Source organism: Chrysochloris asiatica, unplaced genomic scaffold, assembly GCF_000296735.1.
Source record: "Chrysochloris asiatica unplaced genomic scaffold, ChrAsi1.0 scaffold00058, whole genome shotgun sequence".
Lineage (NCBI taxonomy): Eukaryota > Metazoa > Chordata > Mammalia > Afrosoricida > Chrysochloridae > Chrysochloris > Chrysochloris asiatica.
Window position 1 is genome coordinate 454,724 of NW_006408576.1, and position 25,808 is coordinate 480,531.

Genomic DNA, 25,808 nt, shown 5'->3' on the forward strand with positions numbered 1-25,808 from the left:
TTATTTTTCTCAACTGCATTTTGTAGTGTTTTGATACCTTTTATAATCATGTTTAGTAATTTTTTCTCAGGCATTTCCAAAGCCTGCCCATCTTCCAGTATGGAGTGTAGGTCTCCTTCCAGCTCATTTGCTTCAGTCACTTTATCTCATTTCTGGACATGTGCAGATATGGTCATCTGCTTTTGTTTTCTGGGCATCTTTAGGGGTTATCTGTGGTCTTAATACTTAGATGGGTGTGTGTTTTGGTATTTTTTTATGCTTTCTGAATGCCTCCAGGTAGATGTGATCAGGAAATGGGCTTCTCTTTTCACTCTTTTTCCTGAGAAGTTTCAAGATACCACTGTTGGCCGTTTTGATGTAACTTAGGAAATAGGCCGAAAATTAAATCCTCTTTTGTCTGCTTGTCCTGCTCCACAATCCCCGTTCAGGCCTTTTTCCTAGTTGGAAACAGTTCAGGGCAGGCTGTGGCCGTTTGGTTTTAATTGGAAACTGTCTCTTTAAATTTTGAGAAGATCTGTACGCATGCGTAGTAGAATCCTCCGCGGGTGAGGCTGGGGTGCCCACTAGCTCAGGCACCCCTGTAATCACCAGAATGGAGGTGTGCAGACAGCAAGGGACCAATGAACAGATACCAAAAGAAAAGAATGTACACACCTTCATCTCAGTGGTTCTGCCAGGTGTCTGTGGCCACTCCAGTCCTTCCCCCAAGTGGTCTCACCCAAGATGGCGGCTCTTGGAGCAGCCGAGTATCCCGGACTAGAAAGCAATAGATTTCTTGCTTCTGCCACAAAATCCCCCAGCTGTGAGCCTTCCAACCCTCTAAGTATTCCTTTATATGTGGTTCAGAGTTCTGGGACCATCCCCTGAGCCTGCTTGGTTGGGTATTTTGTGTTGTTGCTGGCGGAGCTCTCTGCTACACATCCACCCGATCCGCCATTTTGTTTGTTCCTTGCAACCATACATTGATAGAGAACTTCCAGAGGTTCAAACTGGATCCAAAAGAGGAAGTGGAAGGAGGGATATCATTGCTGACATTTGACAGATCTTGGTTGAAAGCTGAGAATTCCAAAAGGATATTTACCTGTGCTTTATTGACTAGCAAAGACTTTTGATTGTGTGCATCATGACAAGCTGTGGACAATACTGTGAAGAATAAGTATTCTAGAACACTTAATTGTGCTCATGAGGAAACTATATGTAGACTCAGAGGCAGTTGTTTGAACAGAACAAGGAAACATTGAATGGTTTAAATTAGGAAAGGTGTATGCCAGTGTTGTATTCTTTCACCATACTTATTTAATCTGTATGCTGAACAAATAATCTAAGAAGCTTGATTATATGAAGAAAATGTGTCATCAGGACTGGAAGAAGAGTCATTTAAAAACCTGGAATATGCAAATGCTTAATGATGAAGACCAAATGCCACAGCATTTGTAAGGGTTGCATCACAATGTAAAGAAAACAAAAACCCTTACCACTGGACCAATAATCAGCATTTATATAAATGGAGAAAAGACTGTAGTTGTCAAATACATAATTTTGCTTATATCAACCATTATCACTCTTGGAAGCAACAGTCAAATCAAAGGACGTATTGCATTAGGCAGAGCTACTGCACAAGATCACTTTAAAGTGTTCAAGATCAAAGATGTTAGTTTAAGGACTAAGGTGTGCTTGACACAAACCATTGTATTTTCAATAACTTCATATGCAAGTGAAAGTTGGACAGTGGTTAAGAAGACCGTACAAAAGCTGATGACTTTGAATTATGATGTTGGAAGAAAAAATTGAAAATATCATGGACTTTCAAAAGAACAAACAGATCTGTGTTGGAAGAAGTATATACAGAGTGCTCCTTGGAAGCCAGGATGGCCAGACTTCGTCTCTCCCACTTTGGACATATTATCAGGAGGGACCATTCCCTTGAGAAGGCTATCATGTTTGGTTGAGAGAAAAAGAGTACGACCCCTAATGAGATTGATTGGCACAGTTGCAGCTGTAGTGGGCTCAGGTGTAGCAGATTTGTGAGACTGGCACAGGACCTGGCAATATTGTGAACATGGTCTGTTGTGCATAAGGTTGCTATGAGTCGGGGCCGACTTGATGGCACCTAACAACAACAACAATGCCTACGATATCAATGTTTATGAGTTCCATTTCACTTTTGACAACTTTCAATTTTATTAGTTTCATACTTTGTACATTCCATATTCCAATTATTAATGGATGTTTGCAGCTGTTTCTCCTCATTTTGAATTGTTCACCATCACTAATGAAGATCTCAAAAGCTTTACTCCATTCATGTCATCATAGCTCTACTTTGCAAAGATATCTCTTCCCCAGTCTAGTCTGCATAAATTCCATCCTGAGGGGCTCATCTTCAAGTACTGAAGGTGACAGATATTGTCAGGTTCTGATAATATTCTGATGTTCTTCATCATATTTCAATATTCAATATTTTGGTGCTGACAGTATTTCACTGTTATTCCTAATGTTTTTCAGTGACTAAACATTCAGAATTAGTTAGTGTCTCCCTCTTCTGAGTCTGTCTTAGTCTGGAAACTTGTCTACTGTGGGTGACCCTGCTTGCATTAAAAATATTGGTGGCTTAACTTTCAGCATCACAGCAACACAAAAACGACCACAGTGTAAGAAATTGACAGATAAGTAATAGAATTCATGGATTCTTATAATTCATATTTTGTTGTTTGTTACCAATGAGTCAATTCTAACTCATGATGACTCCAAGTATAAATGTGCTTCATAGAATTTTCAAGGTTGTGCCCTTTCAGAAGATTGCTTCAATATTGCCTCTGGATGAGTGAACTTCTAACCTTTGTTTAGTAGTCTAGGATTTAATGATTTGTGCCACTCATGGACATGAATTTGTTGGTAACCCCAGGTACTAATGTGATCTATAGATTCAAATTTTACATGGACTCCTTACATGTGATGTATTCATATTAAATACTAAGGGGAAATATGTCTTATAGAATAGAACTAAATTACTGACCTTTAATTATTCATAGAATAATTCAAAATGTTATATTTATATAATTTTACTACCAAGTGTCAAAGAAAAGATCATTTAATGTCTGTGTGTACATGGAGGAACTTGAGTGACAACTGCTGTGATGCTAAGGGCCTCATTTAACAGTTTGGAGCCAGAAGAGCAACAGCCAATTTAGCTAGATGGAAGATCATTTGAGAAATCTGGATGACTAGGTCTCAGTGACCTGATACTAATATTGATTGGGGAAAACCAATGAAAGAATCGCTAACTGAAAATCAAAAACAAAATCTAATGATCTCTTGATTTCAGAGTTACTAGTGATTGTATTAATTCCATTAGGAAAGAGACAAAACCAAAAAGACAATTTAAAAATATTATAAAAGGGCTTGTATTTACTCTACCCATGTTTTTAAAACTCTCCTATTCAATCATGTCATTTGATTCATAAGAAACCAGCTTAGGAGCTAGGTTTGTTTGTTTGTTTGTTTGTTTCTGCATCAAAAGAAACAATTAATATTTCAATATACTACACTGTGGTTCACATTATTACACAAGGTTCTCTGTGTTGTGCAATAGTTAAACCAATCAAAAAGGCACAACACTAACTTATTCATTTAATCAATCATTTGATATTATTTGACATCTAGCAGATATTCTATCAATATTTGTAGATTATATATAGATAGAACACACACTGCATGCCAAAAACATGGAAAGATTCTGCAGATATAGGTAAAACAGAACAAAGCACAATTATTCATATTATAGCTGAAATATAGTGAAATAAAACGTATTTAGTATAAGAGAGGAAATAGGAGAACACATCCCAAAGAAACCCATTGCCATCGACTTGATGCTGATGTATAGTGACCTATGGTGTTGGTTATATGCTGTTGAGTCGGTTCACAGTGACCTGTAGAACAAAGTAAAATTGCCTCATAGGGTTTCCAAGGTTGCAAATCTTTAAGGAAGAAGATTGCCATATCTTTCTCCCATGAAGTGACTTGTAGGTTCAAACCACCAACGTTTGTACTTAAGCACTTTAGCACTGCACCACCAGTGCTCAGAGGTGCTTAATATTTCAAGCTGTGGGATTAATGTTAGAATGATTTCCTAAATTAAAGGATGATTAAGTTTAGATTTTGTTAAGGTAAGTAGTTGTAACCTCAATATTTAGTCCATATAAATAATATTTAATGCATACATGTATGTATGTACATATGTATGTGTATTAACACAGGGTCTTCAAAAGTTCATGAAAAACTGAAATTGAAAACGAATTGGATTTTTCCACGAAGTTTTGAAGTCCACTCAAGTACATATCCCATATATTTTGTTTGTTTATATTTGTATTGCTTGTATACTACCAGCTGTTCCATGGGGGAAAGATAAGGCTTTCTGCTCCCGTAAACATTTGCAGCTTCGGAAACCCTGTGCAGGGTCGCTATGAGTCGAAATCGACTCCATGGTACCTAACAACAACAACATATAAGTATTTATATGAGTGTAGTCCTGTTGTGGCACTGTGGGATAAGCACTGGACTTCAAGGTTGGCTCGAACCACAAGGTTTGTGGTTCAAACTCACCAGTTAGTTGCTCCTTGGAAACCCTATACAGGGTTTCCATGAATCAGAACTGACTCGATGGCACTTAACAACAACAACAATTGATAAGTGTACATGTCAGCTCTGTCTATTGTTGTTGTTAGGTGCTTTAGTTGGTTCCAATTCATAGCAGCCCTATGCACAAAATGAATACTGCTCTGTCTTGAGCTGCCCTCACAATTGTTGTTACACCTAAGCCCATTGCTGCTGTCACTGGGCCAGTACATCTCATTGAGGGTGTTCCTCTCCTTCGATGACCCTATACTTCACCAAGCATGAGGGACTGGTACCTCCTGATGTGTCTAAAGTATGATATACAAAACCTCGCCATCCTAGCTTCTAAGGAACATTCTGGCTGTTCTTCTATCACAGATTTGTTTGTTAATCTGGAAGTTCCTGGTACTTTTAATATTCTCATAACTCAAATGCATCAATTCTTCTATGGTCTTCTTTAATCATTGTTCAACTTTTCCTTGAATATGTGGCTATTGAAAATACCATGGCTTGTGCCAGGTGCACCTTAGTCATCAAACTGGTATTTTTACTCTTCAACACTTTAAAGAGGTCTTGTGCAGCAGATTTGCCTAATGCAATATGTCCTTTGATCTCTTGACTGTCTCTCCCATGAGTGTTGATGGTTGATGTGAGCAAAATGAAGTCTTTGACAACTTCAATCTTTTCTCTGTTGATATGGATGTTGTTTATTGGTCCAGTGGTGAAGATTTTTGTTTTCTTTGCATTGAAATGCAACCCATACCTAAAGCTGTGGTCTTTGATCCTCATCAGTAAGTATTTTAAGTCCTATTCCCTTTCAGCAAGCAAGTTATATCATCTGCATATCAAAGGTTATTAATGAATCTTTCTCCAATTCTGATACCCCATTCTTCTTCATATGATCCAGCATCTTGGATTATTTGCTCAGTGAACAGATTGAATATTTACTTGCTCTGTGAACAGATTGAGCACAACTAACCATTATAGAATACACATTCTCCACAGTATTATCTGTAGCTTGTCATGATCCACATAGCTGAAAACATTTACATAGATAATAAATCACAGGTAAACACCTTTCCAGCATTCTCTGTTTCCAGCTAAGGTCCACCTGATGTGAGCAATGCTATACATTGTTCAAGGTCCTCATCTGAATCCTGCTAGAATATCTGGCAGTTCCCTCTGAATGTACTGGTGCAGACACTTTTGAATTATCTTTAACAAAATTTCATTAGCATTGATATTAGTAATATTGTCTGCATTCTGTTGGGTCACTTCTCCTTGGAATGGGCACAGATATGAATCTCTTCTAATCAGTTGGCCAGATAGTTGTCTTCCAGACTTCTTGGCATAGATGAGTGAGTGCCTCCAATACAACATCAGTGTATTGAAAATTCCAATTTGTGTTCTGTTAATTCTCAGAGCCTTGTTCTTTGCCAATGCCTTTAGTGTACCTTGGGCTTCTTTCGGTACCATTGGCTCTTGATCATATGCTAACTCTTGAAATGGTTGAGAATCTGTTTCTTTTTGGTATAGTGACTCTGTACATTTCTACCATCTTCTTTTGATGATTTCGGCATCATTCAATATTTTGCCTATTCTTTTGTTGTTGTTGTTGTAAAGTGCCATTGAATTGGTTCTGACTCATAGTGACCACGTGTAGGGTTTCTGAAGAGTGGCTGGTGTATTTGAACAGCAAATCTTGTGTTTCAAACTGATCTTGTGGTCTACAAGCACCACACCAGGATTCCCATAGAATGGTCAGTAACTCGAACCCACCAACTGCTCCACTGAAGAAAGATGAGGCACGGTGCTTCCATTATATTTATAGCCTTGGAAACCTATATAACAGTTTCATTGTGTCCTGTAGGGTCTCTGTGAGTCAGAATCAACTCATCACAAGTGAATAAGAGCCTCCTCTGGCACTCTGACCTTTATTTCTTCCCCTTATGATCTGTATTTTATATGTGTACAAGGTGAATTCCATGTAAAATGCTAATATGAGTAAATAACTACTTTTCTTAAAAGCCTTCAGTGGCTTCTTCTCACATAAAAAATGTTCAAATTTCATGATATTTGTAGTTTGTGCTTCATGATTTACCTTATAACATATTTTATAAAGATTTATTCCAGTCTATCTAATATTCGTATTATTACACAAATATTCCTTGGCTCTTTATTGCTTCCCAACTTTACAAGTACCATTTCTTTCACTGAAGCTATCCTTTTGATACTTTTCTGCCTATCTCCACTTATCAGTTTTTGCCATATTTAGGTCATTTTAAAAATTGATTTGTAATAACATAATCCTTTGAATTTTGTCATTAGCCTGTTGTTGTTAAGTGCTGTCATAATGGTTCCTACTCATAATGACACTATATAGGGTTTCCGAGGCTATAAATCTTTGTGGAAGGAGCTCTGGTAGCGTAGTGGTTATGAATCGGGCTGTGAACCGCAAGGTCAGCAGTTCGAAACTACCAGCTGTTCTGCGGGAAAAAGATGAGGCTTTCTGCTCCTGTAAAGATTTACAGCCTCAGAAACCCTGTACAGGGTAGCTATGAGTCGGAACCGACTCCACGGCACATAACAACAACAACAACAACAAATCTTTGTGGAATCAGAAAGCCTTATCTTTCTGTGACGTTATGCTCTCTAGCAGCTCTTAATTCATAATTTATTTAATCAATTCTTTCAGTACCAACCATCACATGGATTTGGAGGACTATCATGTTTTTTCCAGCTCAGAAATCAACACCAACTTTCAGACACTTGTAAATAATTACCAGCTAGCTAGACATCTCAGTGGGATTCCCTTTTGACACTTTAAACACAGCATTAATTAAACTCTTTAGCCTTCCCTCAATCTTACTCCACTATGACATCACCACTAACCATTCAAACATACAAGAAATGTGCAAGCCATTCTTAGTTTCTCCCTTTGCTCTCAAATCATCTTCTGAAGCTCAACCATCAAATCCTTGCTATTTAGCTTGCTAAATATCTCAGTAATGTCTCTTCCTTTCTAACTTTCAATAACAATGTTTGAGGCTAGACTCTTACCATCTCTTCATTGAATTATTCTGCATCGACTGAACTCAAGCTTTGGAGTTTGTTCCTCAAAAAAACTTCATCCTTAGCTCAGTTACCATATGGTCCGTCAGGATGCAAACAAGTCCATGTCAAGTCTTTGCCTAAAAAATTTTAACAGCTCCCTCTTCCCTATGAATAAGCCTATAGGTTTACTCTTTGGCATGACCTGTGTGAATGTTTATTAATACACCTGCCACTAATTTTTCCAGCCTCACAAACTGCTGTTCCATGCCTTGGACTTTATGTTCCTTGAGCTTCAGATTTCTTATAATTGCCTTTATAGTCTTTGAAGTTTCTTACTCCTCTGCCTTTGATAATTCTTCACTGTCTTCCTGAAAGGCCTTTTATTCCATTTATATCCTGCACACCTGGTTGACTCCATATTTAAGGTGTAGCTCCAGGAAGGGTAATTGTATATACCTTTTGTATACAAAGTTGTATTTTATCATATGTATTCACATAACATTTTGCACATCTCTTTCTATTTATTGCATTGCATTAGGATTATCCACTTATGTGGCCATTTTCCAACTAGATTGAATTTCCTCTGTATCCCAAGGTTACTGCCATTTTATGTCTCTAAAATGATCCCAGTATTTGCTGATTGAAATAATTAAATGAAGATCAAACCTATCTCACTCACTTTTTAGCTGGATAAAATGAGTTAATGGATGTAGATATTATGACTGCTGAGTCCTGGTGTAGCATTATAGGAGAAGCACTGGAATAGTAACTGTAAAGTCAGTGGTTAAAGCCCACCAGTCACTCCTTGGAAACCCTAGGATTTCTACGAGTTGGAACTGACTCAATGACACTAAACAACAACAACAACATATTCAGTGATTGGTAATTAATAAAATATTTACAATAGACATTTATCCGACCGCCTGAGAACAGAAATGACATCTGGTTTATGTTCCCTTTTCCTAGTGTAATACACATGTTGTTGTGGTGTGCCTTTGAGTCAGTTCCTACTTATAGCAATCTTGTATAGCGTTTCTGAGAGTGACTGATGAGTTTGAACCATTGAGCTTGCTATTACCAGTCCAATGCTTATCTTACATACACATAGTACATTTTAAAATTTACAAGATTTTAAAAAAATGTTTTATTGTGAATTATGTGATAGTTTACATGGAAGAACATTAGTTTTACATTAATTCTATCATGTATCATCTCATTGCCATGGTTACAATCCCCTCCATGCATCATCAACACCCCCCAGGTCTTCAGCACACAGTCGCTATCCCTCTGGGTCTAAAGTCTCCAGCTGCTCCGTCTCTCCACATCATCATCTCTGCCTCCATCTCAGGCATCACTGCTTCTCTGGGTAGGGTCCTGCTCTCCGCTCTTCTCTGTTGATGGTCCTAGGGACTTCCCCTCCTAGACTGGAAAGTTAATCACTCCCCTCCTTGCTATAAAACATCTGCCTTTACATTTCCGACCCTCACAATCAGTCCTGATAACAATTGTTCACTATCTTATCACAAGAGACCCATCTGCATTTCATTTCATCAGCCCTGCCTCTTCCTCCAGGCCCTCTGGATCTAGGTTCCCTCTTGAAAGCTTGTAAGCCAGTCACTTCTTGCCTTTGTAGGCCTCCTGCCCCCATTTTGTGTAGCCAATGTCCAAGTTGCCCATCCCTGTTTAGTCTGTGTGTGGAGGGGGTGGAAATGATACTTGCTGTAAGGATTTGTTCCCTCTTTTGAGCTACTGCATCCATAGGTGTAGGTCACAGGATTTTTTTGTTTGTTTGTTTTTAAAATCACATGGATTTTGCATGAACATTTCCTGGATAATTTATTTTAATTTTATTATTTTAATTTCAGTTTTTCTAAATTTTGCCTATTTGCAGATGAAATAATCCTATATATACAAAATCCTGAAGTCCACAAGAAACATCTATAGCCAATGGAGGAACTTAGCAATGTTGCAGGGTGCAAGGTAAACAAAAATCTGTTAGATATCTGTATACATGGAGAAATCTTAAAAAGAGCAGTAAAAAGAAATGGAATGTATGGCTCAATTACTTTAATGAACAATTGTCCCCTTTGCTATGAGACCAAAAGAACTGGATGGTTCACAGCTACTATTACTGCATGCTGATCAAGGATTTCATAAAAGATCCTGATCAAAAGGGAAAGATGCAGAAAAGATTTTCAAATTGTCATGGAATCTAGATTTTCTGGAGTCATAAAGGCAAGTTCAGCCACTGAAACTGTTGCCCTAAGGTAAAACCTAAAATATCTCCTGAAGTCTTCTTGGAACCAAACTTTAGTTTAGTTTAACTAGTAAAGAATAAGTACTATGCTTTTTTAAGATCTGTCTATACTGGATAAAACTGACAACAGCAACTGGAAAGATTAAACAGGAAATTTAGGGGACATGAGTTTTGGATAATAGAGGAAGAATAATTTAGAAAAGGAAGGTAGAATGGCTACACTGCCTAGGCCTGTAAGCACTGTCACTGAATTGTACACATAGACATTGTTAGATGATGGGTTTTGTGTATATATACTCACAAACAAAAAAATCCATGATGTCTTTAACCAGATATGGGCTTCAAAGCTTTTGGAAAATGAAATTAAAAGATAATGAAAAATTTTCAGTAATTTTTGGGAGCTAATATACATATGAAGTCCTATTGTGGTTTGGTAGGATAAGCATAGGACTGCTAATAAGCACTGTCAAGATCGGTGGTTTAAACCCACCAACCACTATTTGGAGACCCTATGTAGGGTCATAGGGTTGCTATAAGTTGGATCCAACTAGACAAAAGTTAACAATATATTCACACATGTATACAGACATGCACACACACACACACACACATACACACACACACACAGAGAGACACACACAGAGAGAGAGAGAGTCCTGATGTGGCACAGTAGGATAAGCAATGGACCGATGGACCGTAAGGTTGGTTTAAAACTTACTAGCTGCTCCTCGGAAACCCTATGCAGGGTCATTATGAGTTGGAACCAGCTTGACAACACTAAATAACAGCAGTACACATTTATGCACACATATGGAGTTCTGGTGTGACACTGTGAAATATGCACTGGACTGCTAACTACAAGGTCAGTGATTCAAACCCATCAGCTGCTTCTTGGAGAGTTAGAATTGACTTGTTGACACTTAACAACAACAACATATGTGTATATTGTTGCCATTGAGTAGGTTCCGGATCATAACAACCCTGTATTAGGTTTCCAAGGAGCGCCTAGTGGGTGTGAACCACCAACTTTGTGGTTAGCAATCCAGTGCTTATCCTACAGCACCACACCAGGACTCCATATCCTTGGTGACTCTGTAGGATAAGCACTAGACTACTAACTACTAGGTTGCCAGCTCAAACTCACCAGATGCATCACAAGAGAAAGATAAGGATTTCTTGTCCAGTAATGATTTGCAGTCTCGGAAATCTTATACAGGGTAAAAATTAGTTGAAATCAACTCAATGGTAGTGGTTTTCTTGCTGTTGTTGTTATTATATAATATATATATATATTAATGATGCAAATAACCTATGGAAAACTGCTCTCCTTTGACATACATGGGGTCACTATGTCAACTCTATGACAACTAGCTTTGGAGCACCGTGTGTTCCCAACCCTCATTGCCTGTCGTCTTCCCTTCTTCTCTGATTGGTGTGTGGTCCTGCTCCAGGCAGAAGGCTTCCAGTAGTAGTCCATCCACTTTATTGCTGCTGAAAGAGAAAACATCAAAATCATGTGAGGAGTTTCTCATAGAACAACATTTACTCAACCACAAGGTACATTCTTCATGCTGAAATTATCTCTTTGTATTAGTTCCTGGTGTGGCGCTGTGGGTTAATACCCTGGACTTCAAGGTCAGCAGTTTAAGCTCACCAGCTGCTCCTCAGAAACTCTGTACAGGGTCTTTATGGGTCAGAACTGACTCAATAGCACTTAACAACAATAACAAATTAGTTGCTACAATGTCCACTTTTATGAAGTTATGACAATCAGGGTAGATGTTGATTTGTTAAATGTTCTTGTTAAGCAAAATAAAAAGTTGGCAGCTAAATAAAGAAAAGGAAAAGATTAAAATTTTCTAGACCTGCATAGCATCCAGTGTCGATGAGGTTAGATTTATTCTCTGAACTATTAAGTTGGTAAAACTTTTGTGTTCAGAATCAAGTTGATGGCAGCGGGGTTTTGTTTTGTTTCAGTCCAGCAGGTACTATAGAATACATAAATGTAGCTTAAAATGAGGTAATGTGTAATGGTAATTGATCCCTGAAAGCAGCTTTAAAAAAACAAGCAAAGAAGCAAAAATAAAATAAAATAAAATAAAATAAAAGATAAAATAAATAATATAAAAATGATATTAAGTAAATCCCAAAGAAGTTTAAAGAATTGAATAAGACCTTGAATTCCAATACAAGTCAGAAGACAGATGAGAAAAAAAAACTTCTAATAATGTCCAATTTCAATAGTCATTCCATTCTAGGAGACATTTCAATTTATTAATCACATTGACTTTCAATTTATTAATCACATCCTCTTTCACTGCCTCTCATCCACTCATGACCTAACTTCCCTCTTTACTCAGTTTAAATGACATTTCATCAATATACTTGCTCCTTTGCATATACCTTCAACCCTTGCCTTTCTATCGCATTGTAGCATTTGGCTGAATGAGCGGCCTCCTGGATTAAAGTCATTCTCTGCTTCATGTCTATTTTCAAGTGCCTACAAATACAGATGAAGGGGGAAAAATCAGCAAGGTTTGGCAGATCTTTAGATTTATGAGCAAAAACTTCAAAAGGAGTACTTCTTAGCAATCATATGACTTTTCCTTAATATATATATAGTCTCCTAGAAGACTTTTTTTGCTTTTTGTTCTCTCTTCAAACCTAATTCTTGTCTTTACTCTTGGTCTCATTTTTACTGAAATAGAAGCCATCCAAGAGAACTACCATGTATGCTCACTTTCATAACTCACCCTTACCAGCATTGTACCTACTTTCTCTAATGTTTCTTCTGTTACTGTGGTTGAATTTTTCAGATACATGTAATGTAAGTTCTTCACGAGTACAAAGCATTACATCTCATTTCACTGACTCAGAATCATGTCAGCAATCTCCCCTTCTGTGCATTGATTCCTTATATTTTTTCCACTTTATTGGTGAATCACTACTCACAAATGTAATTTATATTGTCATTAGAAAAAATAAATCTTTGACTACATTTACCCTTCCAAGTAGCCTTCAATTTTTCTGCTCCTCTTTATAGCAATATATATATATATTTAAAAGAATTATCTATTTTCTCTGTCTACAATTTCTTTCTTACCATTCTCTCTTTAATCCTCTCCATTTTGAGAGATGGCTCTTCTCATATTCAATGAAGACCTCTATGATACTAAGTATTGCACAAATTTAGCTCTTATTTTACCAGATTATCATGAGCATTAGATCTAGTATATCAAATCCTCTGCCTTGAACATGCTGTGATTTTCTTTCCAGTATCTTATTCTCTCCACAAAGGGGCCCTGATGATGTAGTGAGTTCCTTGGGTTGCTAACATCATGGTAAGCAGTGGAAACCTACTTGCCACATGTTGTTGTTGTTGTTGTTAAGTGCCTTCGAGTCGGTTCCGACCCATAGCGACCCTGTACAGGGTTTCCGAGGGTGTAAATCCTTACGGGAGTAGAAAGCCTCATCTTTCTTACCATTCTCTCTTTAATCCTCTCCATTTTGAGAGATGGCTCTTCTCATATTCAATGAAGACCTCTATGATACTAAGTATTGCACAAATTTAGCTCTTATTGCCACATGGTAGGAGAAAAATGAGGCTTTCTGCCGTGTAAAGACTTATCAACTTCAGAAACCTTATACACGGTCGCTGTGAGTCATAATTGATTTGATGGTATGCACCACCATTACCAAGGAGCTCTGGTACTGTAGTGGTTATGAATTGGGCTGCGAACCTCAAGGGCAACAGTTCGAAACTACCAACTGTTCCGCAGGAGAAAGAAGAGGCTTTCTGCTCCCGTAAAGATTTACAGCCTCAGAAACCCTGTTCAGGGTCGCTATGGGTCAGAACCGACTCCACGGCACTTAACAACAGCAGCAACCACCATTACCCTCCCGTGGTTGCCCACTTTACCTCCTGGACATACTCTTTCTTCATCTCAGTTTCAATATCTTATAAGTACCCTGGCAATTTAGGATTTGCATGCCCCAAAGATAGTCTTTGGAATTCTTCTTTTATTTATTTGCTTAGTAAACTTATCAAGTGCCAAGTCTTTAAATGTTGCCTATATCCTGAAGACTACACATTTCTATCTTCAATCCGGGGCCTCTCCTCTTTGAATTCATGTGCTTAACACCACCTACACTTGGATATCAAATAAGCATCTTAAAATTAGTAAAATCACATTCCCGACCCTACCCATTCTCATATTATCCACATTAGAATGAATCTACCAAAAATCACCTCCTACACATTTCTTCTGATTATTTCTGATTTATATAATTATTATTGCTTACGTTGTAAAAAATATTTTTTTCATATTCTTTGCCACTCCTTTTTCACTATTGTTGTTGTTGTTGTTGTTAAGTGCCGTCGAGTCGGTTCCGACCCATAGCGACCCTGTACAGGGTTTCCGAGGGTGTAAATCTTTACGGGAGTAGAAAGCCTCATCTTTCTCCCGCGGAGCGGCTGGTAGTTTCGAACCACTGACCTTAAGGTTCGCAGCCCGATTCGTAACCACTACGCTACCAGCTAATTCAATGAGCACAGGAATTTTTATCTCCTTTGTGTACTTTGATTTCTGTAGCTCTTAAATCAAAATCAGTCATTTTTTTCCTAAATGAGCAAGCAAAGTAATACTCATTAATGTTCCTGAATTGAGAGCAAGAATGCAGGACACATAACACTTGAGTTCGTTTTAGGAAGAGATACAAAGAAGGAGTGTATTGTATGAGAATTTTTCTTTTTTTTAAACAAAAACTTTAGAACAAGAAGGCATCAAAAGTTATATGGAAAATTTTTATTATTTTTAAGTTCCATTTTTCCATGAATTTTTGAAGCCCTTTGGTATCTTTTAACTATTCTATGAGCTTCTTTTTTTCCCCTTTAATATGGAAAAGAACACAGACAAAATGTTCTGCTTTGTTTTAGAGGGACTAGTCACAGCAGTTGTATGTTATTGGGTAATTTCTGACTCATAGCAACCTTGCACAGGACTTCTGAGGCTGTAAATCTTTATGAGAGCAGAAAGCCTCATTTTTCTCTTGAACAGATTTGAACTGCTAATCTTGTGGTTATCAGTCCAGTTCATAATCCACTAGGCTACAAGGGCTCCTTTTTGAAGGGCTAAGGGATCTATTTTAATTAAGAGTTGATCATCAAAATGAAATCCAATATTTTCTGACATTCCAAATATGGCAAATACAGTGTCTACTACATTCCTCGTCTATTAATCAATGTTTGATGAAAGAAAAACATACTTTATTAGAGTTAGTGGGTTTCTGCTACATTCTTTTACTAATTCAACCTGTGTTTATCAGACTTTATCATTTAAAAGAACAATTATACATTTTTGGATGTATATAATTATTTTCCTTTATTGGAGATTCATCAAGTTTTCTCAAGTGAATTTTGAAAAATTTCCCTCCTATCTATGCTGACATTTCATAAGAAAGTAGCTTCCAAAATAAAATGTAAGTTAGTTTGGCTGAGTATCCAAAAAAAGCAGAAATTTGACGTTAAAATTCAAACTCAAAGCCATAATTATATTCATGAATTATGAACAATCAGTCTAATGTCTGGACTTTGGTTCTTGAAAGTTTGACATGACAGGATTATTAAATGTGACTCATCCTCCATTAGATGGTCTGCTGTATCTTTGGAGACTAATAGCACTTTATCCAATTTTGCTCTAGGTCCATATGGATCTTTCAAAAAATGCTTTATTAGTGATTAACTTGCTAAGAAAACTGTTCACCTTTCTCTTTTACAAGAGTGGACATTTTACTTACAGAGTCTTTCTTCTGTTTTGTTGTTGTTGTTGAGTGTGTGTGTATATGTGTTTGATTTTTTTTCTCATAAATAGAAAAGTAGTCCAACATCTGGGCAGCAAATGACTTGGATCTCCTGGGTATGTAGATGGGATGATTGTGCCACAAAAAGAAATAGTTGCCAACTTCACTGCTTGGCAAATGCTCCATGTGCAACCCCTGACTCAGTGATGTCTGTGACCTCAGTTAAATACCAAATTTGCTTGTGGAAAACCATCCTATGGCTGTTATAGCTTGATGTACCACCTACTTTGAAGTTCAGAATAGCCAGCATATGTCTTTAAGTAGTTCCATGAGGCAAAATCTCTGATGAATAAGGTCTGCTGTCAGAGGATTTATACCTGAAACTGCTCAACTTGACAACTGAATAATAAGCAGTATTTCCCCAGGTTTCTGTTTACCTAGCCCTTCAGTCATTTGATAACAATTTCAGCATGTTGTTGCTCCATTGGTATAATGTTCATAAGAAGATGTATCTGAGAATCCAGTTATGACTAAAGGAGATTGGGTGTCATGCTTAGGTCTACTACTACAGCAATTCCTTTTGTCTGTGATTTAGGTGTTCTGGCACAACTTTTAGAGAAGAATTTTTGAAGAACAGCAGCTCTTATTCAAATTATGAGCTCTGTGAGGAGCAGCCACAGAGGATCCTGGTAAGTCTTCACTTGTACTAATTAGTTAGGTATATTACTTTTATCCATTACCTGGTCTGTTCAGTACAGAGAAGAAAATGGGCCTTATTTCTATTGAGGACTATATGTGTGACTCCTTATAGTCTTTATGAACTCTCTATGGTAGTTAATGAAGGAGCCCTGGTAGCATAGTGGATTACGAGCTGGGCTCCTAATCACAAGATCAGCAGTTCGAACCTACCAGTCACTCTGTGGGAGAAAGTTGAAAGTATCTCTTCCCATAAAGATTTACAGTCTCAGAAAACCCTGTACAGAGTAGCTGTGAATCAGAACTGACATTACAGCACTCAACCACCACTATCTCCATGGGTGGTATGAAAATCTTAACAACAACATAGAAGCAAGGACCACTGACCCAAATAGGCAGGACTTTTATAGAAAAGCAGAGATTTTAGTAAATTTTTTTTTTTTTTTAATTGAGGAAGATTTGGATAGATATAGATTTGTTGTTAAATGCCTTTGAGTCAGCTCCAACTCATAGTGATCCTGTATAGGGTTTCTGAGGAGTGTCTGGTGGGTTTCAACTGCAGAGCTGCAGTTCAAACTGACCCTGCAGTCCGGTGCTTATCCTACAGTGCCACACCAGGATAAAGGGTGGTGGTGGTGTGCCATGGAGTCAGTTCCGACTCATAGCGACCCTGTACAGGGATTCTGAGACTGTAAATCTTTATGGGAGCAGAAAGCATTATCTTTCTCCTGCAGAACTGCTGGTAGTCTTGAACTGCTCACCATGAAATTGCAGCCCAACTCATATCCAGAGCTCCTTAGGTTAAAGGCTAGACCTAATAAAGTCACATACCTTAGTTTGTCATCTATTAAAGAAGTCATTTATACCCTCTGCACCTAATTTTCCTCATCTAAAAAAATAAAAACTCGCATGTCACTGCCTGTGGTTGTTGACAGAATTGAAGTAGATAATGTGTAAATCACATGCCTATACTTGTGGTTGTTGTAAGGTGTTGTCAAGTCAGGTCCAACCCATAGCCGCCCTATGTACAACTGAATGAAACACCATCCCGTCCTGCACCATTCTCACAATTGCTGCTATGCTTGAGCCCATTGCTGAGGCCACTGTGCCAATCCATCTTGCTGGGGGGGTCTTTCTGATTTTCACTTTACCCAGCATGATGTCCTACTCTAGGAGCTAGTGCTTCCTGATAATATGTACAAAGGATGAGAGACAGAGTCTGGCCATCCTTGAATCTAAGGAGCATTCTGGCTTTTCTTCCAGCACAGATTGGTCTGTTCTTCTGATATTCCATTATACCTTTATTATTCTTGCCCAGCACCATAACTCAAATGCATCAGTTCTTCTACGGTCTGCCTTATTCGCTGCTCAAATTTCACATGCATATGAGGTTACTGAAAATAACATGGCTTGGGTTGTTGTTGATGTTGTGAAGTGCCCTCGAGTCAATTCCAGCCCATAGCGATCTTGTATAGGGTTTCTGAGGAGCAGCTGGTGAGTTTGAATTGTCGACCATGAAGTTCAAACTGCTTTGCAGTCTGGTGCATTAACCCACAGTGCCACACCAGGACTCAGGTTAGGTAGGCTCCCTTTAATCCTCAAACTGACATCTTGGCTCTTGAACATTTTAAAGAGGTCTTATGTAGCAGACTTGCCTAATGCAATGTATCATTTGATTTCTTGACTGCTACTTCCATGAGTGTTGATTGTGGATGCAAGCAAACTGAAGTCTGTGACAATTTCAAGCTTTTCTTCATTTATCATGATGTTATTTATTGGTCCAGTGGTGAGGATTTTTGTATTCTTTACATTGAGTTGTAACCCATACCAAAGACTGTGGTCTTTAATTTCCATTTTAAGGCCTCTTCACTTTCAGCAAACAAGGTTGTATCATCTGCATATCTCAGGTTGTTAATGAGTATTTCTCCATGTTCTTCTTCATATAATCCAGCTTCTCAGATTTTTGCTCAGCATACAGGTTAAATAAATATGGTGAAAGATGCAACACTGGCAACCACCTTTCCTGGTTTATATTTATTGTTGTTATTGTTAAGTACCATCGAGTCTGTTCAAACTCATAATGACCCATTATAGGGTTTCTAAGGAGTGACTAGTGAGCTTGAACCAACAACCTTGTGGTTTTAACTGACCTCGTAATCCTGTGCTTATCCTACAATAACACACCAATAGAGAAATAATGTTATTGTTAATTGCCATCTAGCTGGTTCCAACTCATAGTGATCCTGTATAAGTTTCCTGAAGAGCAGTTGGTAGGTTTGAAATGCACACCTTGTGGTTAGCAATCAAGTGCTTATGCTGCAATGCCACCCCAGGACTCCAGAGAACTGATTGTTGTTGTTATTAGGTTCTGACAAATCAATACTGACTCATACTGACTTTATGCACAACATAATGAAATACTGCCCAATCTTATACCATACTCACAATCATTGTTAAACTTGAGCCAATTGCTGCTGTCACTGTACCAATCCCTCTCATTGGGGGTCTTCCTTTTTTCGCTAACCATCCACTTTACCAAGCATGATTTCTATCTCCACAGACTCATCCCTCTTGATAATATGTCCAAAGTATGAGAGAAAAATCCTGAACATTCTGGCTTCTAAGAAGTGTTCTGGCTATATATTCCTACACAGATTTGTTTGTTCTTCTGGCAGCCCATGTTACTTTTAATATTCTCACCCAACACCATTACTCAGATGCATCAGTGATCTTTCTTATTCATTGTCAGCTTTCACATGCATATGAGACTATTGAAAATACCATGGCTTGAGTCAGGTGGATCTGTGTCCTCAAACTGACATATTAGCTCTAACATTTTAAAGAGGTCTCTTGTGCAAGTAATTTGCCTAATGCCTAAACCAGAGAAATGATAGTTGCTATTATTTGGGATTTTATATGCCAGTCATTGTGTTAACTTTACATCTACAATTTCAGCTATACAAAGAGGAAGGGTAAGTAGTTGGAAAATATGGCCTTGGTGGTGGAAATGATGCTGGATAGGAGGCTTTTGTTTGTTTGTTTTTCAAAAGATCTATTTTCTGTTGTATGTTTGCAGCGCCACAAATTTTTCTAGAATGGGTGTTTAGTGATGAGAAATTGATGACAAAAGACAGCGGAATGGCAAAATGGAAAAAATAAAAGGATCAATAGCACCAAGAGAGCCTTATTGTTGTTGTTAAGTGCTCTTGAGTTGGTTCTGAGCAATAGTAACCCTGTATAGGGTTTCTGAGGAGCAGCTGGTGAGGTTGAACTGCTGATGTTGCGGTTCAAACCGACTTTGCAGTCTAGAGCATTAACACACTGCACCACACCAGGACTCAAGCGAGCCTTAAGGTAGTAAAATAATGTAGAAAACTTGTTGAAAAAGAAATCATTGTGAAGCTGCCCTATGGCAACTACCACTAGGAAAAGCAAAGAAAGGGCGTAAAATAATTTAAAACATGACATCAAGTGAAAAATCTGACAAGAACCGAAGACATTGTACTCGTGCTTGATGCCTTTAAGAAATTATTGGCATATTGAAGATTTTCAGATAACTTCTCTGAATTATATGCCTAGTATAATGGAAAATCATTTATATCTGATAATTTCAGCAAATGTTTTCCATTAAGAACATAATCTGTTCTCATATTTTAGTTCTTGCACAATTTAGGATACAAATTATATTGCAGCTGTTTATGGCAGTATTAAAGGAATTAAAGTCTTTAGATGATTGTGTTAAATGTCTGTGTGTTTTATAGAACTACAGATCTTTTAACAGATAAAGTACCAACTCTTAACTAGGTCAGATTTAGCCAGTAGTTTTCTTTCTTCAGGAAAGGAGGAAATTACTTCCTGCCAAACAACAAGGACTAAAGAAATCTTTGTTAGATTGAAAGCATATTGCAACCCACGTACTGAGCATATAATCTCATGCTAGTCCTCTTTAGTCAACAACATGTGAAAGATATATTCCTTTACTAGTCTACACTATAACTAACATGCTATTAAGTGCTGCCACAGGACCAGCAGATTCCAAAAGGCAGCAGTTTTCTGTATAAATGGGTACCACCCAACGTAGTCTCAATTTAGATTGGTGATATTTCCTCCACTCCCTTAAAAAGGAGAAAAGAATTTATGAATTTAGGTATACTGGGGCTGCGAGCCGTAAGGTCAATAGTTTGAAACTACCAGCTGCTCCTCGGGAGAAAGATGAGGCTTTCTGCTCCCATAAAGATTTACCTCCTCGGAAACCCTGTGCAGGGTTGCTATGGGTAGAAACCGTCTCGACGGCACTTAACAACAACAACAACAACTGCCATAAAGATCTATAAGTGAGTCATTGGTTAAAATTAACAAATAAAAATAAAATATGAATGAAATATAACAGGTGGCAAAAATATATACAAAACATCAATGAATAATAAAATCTCAGAGTTTTGGAAGATGAAATACCATACCCGTGTACAAAACATCTTAAATGACATGCTTTTTCTTTTCTTTTATATATACTTCAAATATTTTATATACCACCTCATGCAATAAGCGCTGGACTGTGAAATAAGCACTGGACTGTGAAAACTTTACGAAGGATATGTTCAATAAATATACAACTAGTTCAATCAGAAGCCTGGTGGTTCGAGCACACTGGGAAAGATGAGAAACGTGAGGTGTTCTGCTCCTGCAAAGGTGTTGTTGTTGTTAAGTGCCGTCGAGTCGATCCCGACCCATAGAGACCTTGTATAGGGTTTCCAAGGAGCGGCTAGTGAACTTGAACCACCGACCTTGCAGTTCAAACAGCTTTGCAGTCTGACATATTAACCCACAGCGCCACACCAGGGCTCCCCTGCAAAGGTGTACAGCCTTGAAAACTCTATACAGGGTCACTATGAGTGCAAACTGACTCCATGTCACTTAACAATAACAGCATGCTTATGTAACACACACAAGTCTAATGTTTAGGATGGATGATGGAACCAATATTGTGCTTAAATTGCTTGTTCTCACTCTCTTAATATTTCTTTTTCTCCCTCTTATTCTCTCTCTCTTTCATACGTTTTAGTATATGTGATGAGGCACAACTCTAATATATGTTTCACTGAAATGCTAATGCCCTGTCCATGAGAGTCTGCAATTAATTAACCCATCAAGTATAATAATGTATATTTGTTATTAAGTGCTATAGAGTTGGTTCTGACTCATAGCAAACTTGTATAGGGTTTCCAAGGAGCAACTGGTAGGTTTGAACCACTGACATTATGGTTCAAACCGACCTTGCAGTCCAGTGCTTATCCTACCATTATTCAAGTATTTTGATCACCATATTTGCTTGCCGTTGTTCTAGGTGCTGACAAGGTGCTGGATATAAGATGGTATGCTAACCACAGATAGGAATTCTGTTATCAGGGAGTTCATATTTAGTATTTTCACTTACTTTTTGTTTGCTTGTATCACATCTCTTTCTTTCTGGTTATAAAACTTCAGTTGAATTATCTACTCAGAACCTTCAGTATCTCTCAACTTCTTCTTTTCGCATATTTCTATTATGAGTTATTCAGAGGTATTTTTCCTTTCCTGAATAATACTACGGTTTTCCATAATGTGTTACAAAGAAGACAGATGTTAGGGAAATAAAAAGTTGTAATTTTTCCTTTAAGCCAAAATATCTAGGTTTTGGTAACTCTACCAAATAATTATTCAAGGAAAGCTGGTGGCATAGTGGATTAGGAGCTGGGCTCCTAACTGCAAGGTAAGCAGTTTGAATCTACCAGTTGCTTCTCCGGAAAAAGATGAGGCTTTCTGCTCCCGTAAAGATTTACAGCCTCAGAAAACCTTTATCAGGTTGCTATAAGTAAGATGGACTCAGTGGCATACAACCACTACTGCAACCACCTAACTATTCAGTGATTTTGGAAAAGTCTTCACATCCTAAGCCAGTTTCTTCTTCTATTAAACATTTACAAAACTTTGGCTTCTCTGAGTTCTTATAAAGAACCAATTATATTGCAAAGAATATTACTACAATTGTTATAAATTTTATCACAATTATTCTGTTCATTTTAACCTAGCATTCTAGCCTCAATACTTGTCGCATCTTAAAATTTTTTTTTCAGTTCAAAATGTCACATATTTCATAAAATGACCTAAAATATCATCAGTTGCAAATTATTTCTACTAATTTGATGTGTCATGACATTTTGTATCTTACTTAAGAGGTTAGATATTGTTATATGCTGTAGTTTTATTTGAATCAATCTGACTTCTTGCTTAAGGCACTGAGGTCCTTGAAATTTGCTCATACCATTTATATTTGCATTCCTAAAAGTTCATTGTTGTTGTTAAGTGCCATCAAGTCAGTTCTGACCCATAATGGCTCTGTATAATGTTTCTAAAGGTTGATAGGATTGAACTGATAACCTTTCAGTAAGCAGTCCAGTGCTTAGCCTACAGTGTCACACCAGGATTCCATTTTTATACTAGGAGAATTTAAAACATTTATGGAAAATGGAATTGAAAAATAATGGAAGATTTCTAAGATTTTTGAAGCCCTAGTATTTCCTAGTGAAGGTTTTACAAGGGATGTGTTCAAGAAATACACAATTAATTAAATAAAAAATGAATTTCTAAATATGAAATTCCCTTTTATCCCTACATGCACCAGGCTTTTATATATTAATTTGAAAACAAAAACAAACAAAGCAAAATGATTTATGTAGGTAATTCAAGATGATTTTTTTAAATGCAAACATAATAAGAGATACTATTGTAAAGAGAACTGTCATAATTTCATATTGTTTTTTACAGTATTCTAAAGATGATTGTATGATTTTCTACAATATTGATACAAGAAATCATATAGAAACTGAGATTAATTCATATATAATAACTTTAAAATAGGCTTTGAAGATGTGATTATTGCTAGTTACCATTGAGTCAACTCAGGCTCATAGGAAGCCTATGCAAAACAGAATGAAAAACTTTAGAAGTTCTGTATTAATATATGGTTGTAGCTGTTTTTGTATTATCTTTGGCTAAATTTAGCTTGCATGGAATAGTAATGATATTGTCCGATGATTTCCACATTCTGTTTGGTCACCTCTCTTTGGAATAGGGACAAATATGGATCTCTTCCAGTTGATTGGCCAGGTAGTTGTTTTCCAAATTTCTTGGCATAGATGAGTGAGTGCCTCCACTGCTGCATCAGTTTGTTGAAAGATTTCAATGTGTATTCCATCATTTCCAGGTGTCTTGTTCTTTGAAAATGCCTTCAGTGCACCTTGGACTTCTACCTTCAGTATCATTATTTCTTAATCATATGCTAACTCTTGAAATGGTGTAAAATTGACCATCTCTTTCTGGCACAGTGACTCTGTGTATTTTTTCCATTTTCTTTTGATGCTTTCAGCATCATTCAAGATTTTGCCCATAGAATCCTTCAGTATTGCAAGTCAAGGCTTAAATTATTTCTTCAGTTCTTTCATTTTAAGGAAAACTGAGCTTGTTCTTTCCTTCTGGTTTTCGAACTCCAGGTATTTGAACATTTCGTTATAATATTTGACTTTGTCTTCTTGAGTTGCATTTTGAAATTTTTTTTTTTTTAGCTCTTTTTATTACCTCACTTCTTTCATTTGCTTTAGCATCTTTACACTGGAGAGCAAGTTTCATAGTCTCTCCTGACATCTATTTTGGTCTTTTCCTTCTTTCTTGTCTTCTTAATGATCTTTTGCTTTCTTCCTGTGTGATTTTCTTGATGCTATCCCACAACTGTTCTGATCTTTGGTCTTTAGTATCTTTTGTATCAGCTCTGTTCTTGAGATAAACTCCAAATTCAGGTGGGATATCTTTTAGGTCATATTTTGGCTTCAGCCTGAATTTACTTATAAGCAATTGATGGTCTGTTCCACAATTTGCCCCTGGCTATTTTGGCTGATGATATGGAGCTTTTCCACCATCTCTTTCCACAGATGTAGTCAATTGATTTCTGTGTATTCCAGCTGGTGGGGTCGATGTGTATAGTTGTCTTTTATAGTGTTTAAAAATGTATTTGCAAGGGCTGGGATTAACCCTCGGAAACCCTGTACAGGGTCGCTGTGGGTCGGAACCGACTCGACGGCACTTAACAACAACAACAAGTTGGAGGTGCAGTGAAGTTTGGGTCAGCCATACCACAGAATACCAGGTAAAGCAGATCCAGGGCAGAGCTCCAAAAAACTGAGCCACATAGCTAGGAATGTTTTAAAAGTTTGAAGGCTGATAGCTAATGGAACTTGAAGCTAAAGTAAGAAATCTGCCAGCTTCAGAGGCAAGACCAAGCATGGGAGCAGAAACACCACAGAAAAAATGCCGCAGGAACCTCGGAGCAAAGGTACACAATACACTTTGTTGGTTTTACTTTGTTCTGACTTTCATTTTTTTTTTTTTTTTTGGTATCTGGTCATTGCCCACACACAAATTGTTTGCGCACCTAAATTCTGGTGACTGGAGGTGATGCATGAGTGAGTGGACACCCCCACCATCACCACTGGTGGATTCCTTTGCCACACATGTGCACAGATACTGAGCCCAAGAACAGGCCCTGAACTGGTTTTTTTTTTTTTTGAATACAGCAAAGGACAGGGCTGTGGAGAGGGAAAGAGAGTTTAAAAACAAAACAGGCCTAAAATTAAATTAAAGCCTGAGGTATAGCATAACAACCAACAGTGGCATCTGAAATCTCTCAGGCAGCTTTGAAAGCAAGAAGCTGAAGAGAAAACGTTAAAGTCATACCTGTATTAGGCTACAGATTAAAAAAAAAAAAAAATTTTTTTCCCATTTCTTACTCCTTTCTCTTTTGTGTGATTATAGACTACAGTATTCATTCTAGTTTTGTTTTGTTGTTGTTGGTTTTTTTTTTTTTTTTTTTCTGGTGCTGTTTTGCTGTTTTATGCCCCCCCTTCTGCCTTTGGGGGACTATTTCTCTCTTACAATCACACTCAATAAAATACCAAAACCCAGGCAAGAACCAATACCAACTGCCATATACCAGGGAGGCAGACAACATCTGTGAAAGTTACTCTGAGTTAAGCAATAAGAAGAGTAAAAGGGAAGTCCACATCCTGATCACATCTTCCTGGAATCAATCAGAAAGCATAAAAAGTATCAAAACATGTACTCAATTAAGTATTAAGGTCACAGATAAACACTAAACATGTCCAAGAAGCAAAATCAGATGACCATATCAGCACTTGTCCAGAAACAAGATAAAATGTCTGAGACAAATGACCTAGAGATAGACCTGGATACATTCTGGAAGGAGGGCAGACCTTGGAAATGCCTGAGAAGGAATTCAGAAAAATGATTATAAAAAGTTTCAAAACACTTTACAATGGAGTTGAGAAAAATAAGGAAGAAG

General features: G+C 37.5%; 1 pseudogene; it reads right to left on the reverse strand.

Annotated features, from left to right (window-relative positions):
• LOC102838347 overlaps positions 1–25,808 on the reverse strand; it is a 74,292-nt pseudogene that overhangs the window by 42,125 nt on the left and 6,359 nt on the right.